The sequence below is a fragment of the Bubalus bubalis genome, chromosome 4, assembly GCF_019923935.1.
Source record: "Bubalus bubalis isolate 160015118507 breed Murrah chromosome 4, NDDB_SH_1, whole genome shotgun sequence".
In the NCBI taxonomy this organism is placed as follows: Eukaryota; Metazoa; Chordata; class Mammalia; order Artiodactyla; family Bovidae; genus Bubalus; species Bubalus bubalis.
Window position 1 is genome coordinate 146,214,205 of NC_059160.1, and position 4,854 is coordinate 146,219,058.

A 4,854-nucleotide genomic window follows, 5' to 3' on the forward strand; every position below is an offset into this window, starting at 1 on the left:
TCCTCCAGGGGGTCTTCCCAACCCAGGGACTGAACCCACATCTCTTATGTCTCCTGCATTGGCAGGGGAGTTCTTTACCACTGAGCCACCAGGGAAGCTCTCCAAGAAGATATGCCTGTGGGCAAAGGCATGTGAAAAGATGGCCAACATCCCTAATTATTAAAGTCCAAGTCAGAACTCCAATGAATTATCACTTCACACTCATCAGAAGGCCATCATCGAAAGAGCTACAAATAATACATGCTGGAGAGGATGTGGAGAATAAAGAACCCCAACACCCTTTGGTGGCCTTGAAACTGTGCAGCTACTATGGAGAAGTGTATGGAGGTGCCTTAAAAATTAAAAACACAGTTACCACACGATCCAGCAATCCCATTCCTGGTTTATATTTGGAAAAAACTCTAATTCAAAAAGATATACATCCTCCAAGGGTCATAGCAGCACTGTTCACAATAGCCAAGACATGGAAGCTGCCTAAATGACCATGAACAGATGAATGCAAAAAGTTGTGCTCTATAGACTCATATGAATATCTCTACCTATACACATGAATATGCTACTCAGTCTTCAACAAAGAATGACATAATGCCACTTGCAGCAATGTGGACTGAGAGATGAGCATACAAAGTGAAGTCAGAGAAAGACAAATATTCTATGAGATCACTTATATGTGAAACCTGAACTATGATATAAATGAACTTATTTGCAAATTAGAAACAGACTCATATACAGAAAACAAACTCATGGTCACCACGGGGGAAAGGGTGGGGGAGGGATAAATGAGGGGTTGTGGATTAGCAGAGGCAGACTATATAGAACTGAAAGACAAGGTCCTACCGTATAGCACAGGGAACTCCATTCAATGTCTTATAAGGAGCTATAATGGAAACATTATGACAAGGAATAGAGAGATATACATATATTTAACTGAGTCACTTCTCTCTATACCACAGATTATCACAACATTTTAAATTAAAGATACTTCAATCATAAAAAAAGGATCATACACCACGATCAAATTGGATTCATCTCAGGCTCAGAAGGATGGTTCAACGTACATCAGTCAATGTGACCCAGCACGTCAACAAAGGAAAAGACAAAAATCACATGATCATCTCCACAGACATAGGAAAAGCATTTCATACAATTCAACACCATTCATCATAAACACTCTTCCCAAAGCAGGGATGGGAAGAGGCAATGTAGGACCAACCCGTAGCCAACATAATGCTCACTAGTGACAAGCTGATTGCCTTCCCACTGAAATCTGGAACAAATCAAGATGCCCCCTAGCACCACTTCTATCCAACATGATATTGGAAATCCTAGACACAACAATCAGAAAAAAACAAAAAAAAAACAGAAGGAAAAGGTGTCCAGATTGGAAGGAAAGAGGTGATATTGTGATGCCATGCAGATGATGTGACAGTATTCACAGAGCACCCTAAGGATGTCACACATCAACTGCTGGCAGTGGTGAACAAATTCAGCAACGTAGCGGAATACAAAACCGATGCATAGAAATCGTCTGCATTTCTTCACGCTAACAGAATGGGAAAGTAAAGCAGAGAGTCTCATTTAAAATCATATCAAAAAGCAAAATAAAATACATAGGATAAACCTGACCAAGGTGGTGAGAAACTCATCTGCTTACAACTATAGAACACGGATAAAGGCAACTGAAGGGGATTCAAAATTTGACAGCCACCCTGTTCTCCTGGGTGTGGGGGCAGGGCTTCCCTGGTGGCTCAGTGGTAGAAAATCTGCTTGCAGTGCAGAGGCCATGGGTTTGATCCTTGTGTCAGGAAGATCCCCTGGAGGAGGGCATGGCAACCCACTCCAGAATTCTTGCCTGGAGAATACAATGGACATAGCCTGGCACTATAGTACATAGGATCACAAAGAGTCAAACACAACTGAAGTGACTTAGCATGCGTGCGTGCACTACCCAAAGCAAATGACAGATTTCATATGACTGAAATCAGACTATCTATGACATTGTTCACAGGACTAAAATAAATAGCCCTAAAATGTATATGGAACCAGAAAAACCCAGAATGCCCAAAGCAATCCTGTGTACAAAATGAAAGCTCTCAGACTTCAGACCGTATTACCAAGCTACAGTAAGCAAAGCAGCATGGTACTGGCACAAAAACAGCCTTATGGGTCGAGGGAACATGACCAAGAGCCTAGAAATAAACTCACACACCTATGGTTAATTAATCTTAGACAAAGGAGGCAAGAAAATATACCATGGAGAAAAGACAGTCCCTTCAGCAACTGGTATTGTGGAAGCTGGACAGCTACATGTGAATCAATGAGGCTGGAATACTCCCTCATACAACATACAAAATAAGCTCAAAATGCCTTACCGGGTTAAAACACAAGACATGACACCACAAGACTCCTAGAAGAGAACAGACAATACATTCTCTGACATACATCCTAGTAATGTCTTCTTAGGTCAGTCTCCCAAGGCTACAGGAACTAAACTAAACTAAAACGCAAAACTAAACAAACAGGACTTCAATCAAGCTCACCATCTTTTACACAACAAAGGGAAGCACACACAAAACCAAGAGCCAAGCTATGGGCTGGGAGAAAATATCTGCAAAGAGCGAATAACAAGGCCTTCACTTCCAAAATATACCAGCAACTCATATAATCAATACCAAACCATCAACAACCCAATTTTAAAATCTGACAGAAGACCTCAAGAGACAGTTCTCCAAAGACAACGTACGCAGGGGCGACAGGCACGTGAAAAGACAGGCAGCATTGCTAGTTACCAGAGACGCAAGTGAGAGCTCCAGTGAGTTGTCATCTCACACTGGTCTGAGTCTTGGCCATCGTCAAAAAGGCTACAAATGATAAATGCTGGAGAGGAAGTGGAGAAAAAGCAATCCCCCTCCCTGTTGCTGGCCATGTGAACTGGTGCAGCCTCAACAGTAAAGAGCATGGTGGTTCTTTAAAAAACTAAAAATAGAGCTAGCAATGATCCAGGAATCTCACGACTGGGAATATACCCTCCAAAAAACTCTAATTAAAAAATATACATGCTACACACATGCTGTATTAAAATGGATAACCAAAAAGGACGTCCTGTGTAGCACACGGAACTTACAGTGTGGTATGCTCAGTGTCACGGGCCTGGCTGGTGGGGAGTCTGGGGGAGAATGGACACAGGCGTGTGTATGGCTGAGTCCCTTCACTGCCCACCTGAAACCACCACCACATCGTATGTTAATCGGCTATTCCCCAATATAAAATAAAAATTTTAAAAACATTTCCAGTAACTATTATAAATGTAAAAATAAAAATGCACTTAGGGAAATATATGCTCTTTGTTTTTTCTCTAATTGCTTTTCATTAAAAGAAATGATAGATACACATTGGGGAAAAAATTCATGCACCCCAATATGCAAGCAGTAGTGTTTATAATTGCCAAATCACGGAAGGAACCCTAGTGTCCATCAACATAAGGACGATACAGTTTATATCAGCGGTTCCTAACCTTTTTGACAGCAGGGACTGGTTTTTTGGAAGACAGTTTTTCCACAGATGGAGTAGGGAAGGTTCAGGTGGTAATGCCAGCAATGGTGAGCAGCAGATGGAGCTTCACTCACTTGCCCAACCACTCACCGTCTGCTGTCTGGCCCAGGTCCCAGTAGGCCACGGACCACCACCAGTCCTCAGCTGGGGGGTTGAGGACCCCTGTATATACATTTGTACACACACGTTTACGTGTGCGTGAACACACATAGACACACACACACACAGACAGACATACATATACAATGGAATATTACTCAGGCATAAAAAAAGAAATAATGCTGTTCACAAAAATATGGATGGACCTAGAGATTATCATACTACATGCAATCAGTCAGAATATAATTTCTTATATGTGGAATATAAGAAATTAACTAGAGAACAGAAACATAGCAATAGAAAACAAATTCATGGCTACCAAAGGGGAAGGTGGGAGAGGGATAAATTAGGAGTACAGAATTAATAGCTATACCTTATCACATATAAAATAAACAACAAGATTAGTGTACAGAAGGGGCACTATATCCAGTAGTTTGTGATAACCTTCAATGGAAAAGTATAAAAAACATATGCCTGTATATTGTGTATGTATATATATATGTACTCACCCATATATACAACTGAATCAATTTGATTTATACCTGAAATTAACATAATATGGCAAAAGAACTATGCTTCAAGAAAAAAAAAAATCTCCATGTTGGATGCTGTAGGCCAGGAAGAAGACCCAGTCATAGGTCCCATCATGCATAAAACTGTCTGGCTAACCTTTATCTTTGTTCAAGATGCTCCCTCAGTTACCTCTGCCTCAAGAATTAAGTCAAATTCTTCCTGGTTCAACTGTGTGAATCACTGTATGTTCATTAACTCATTTCTTATCTTTGCATCTGGCATTAACTTCATTCATGCTGCCTAGTAATATTTAATTATTTTTCTACTTAATTCCCAGAGACAATAGGAGCTTAGGGTGTTCTGGTCCCCTTTCCCCTTAGCAGTCTGAACACTGTCTTGTACAAAGTAGGTGCTTTAAATGTCTATTGATTCCAATTTGGCTTGGCTTGCGAAGAGTTGACTCATTGGAAAAGACTCTGATGCTGGGAGGGATTGGGGGCAGGAGGAGAAGGGGACGACAGAGGATGAGATGGCTGGATGGCATCATTGAATTGATGGACGTGAGTCTGAGTGAACTCCGGGAGTTGGTGATGGACAGGGAGGCCTGGCGTGCTGCGATTGATGGGGTTGCAAAGAGTCAGACACAACTGAGCGACTGAACTGTGGAAAAGAAGATTCTAGAGCCTGAGG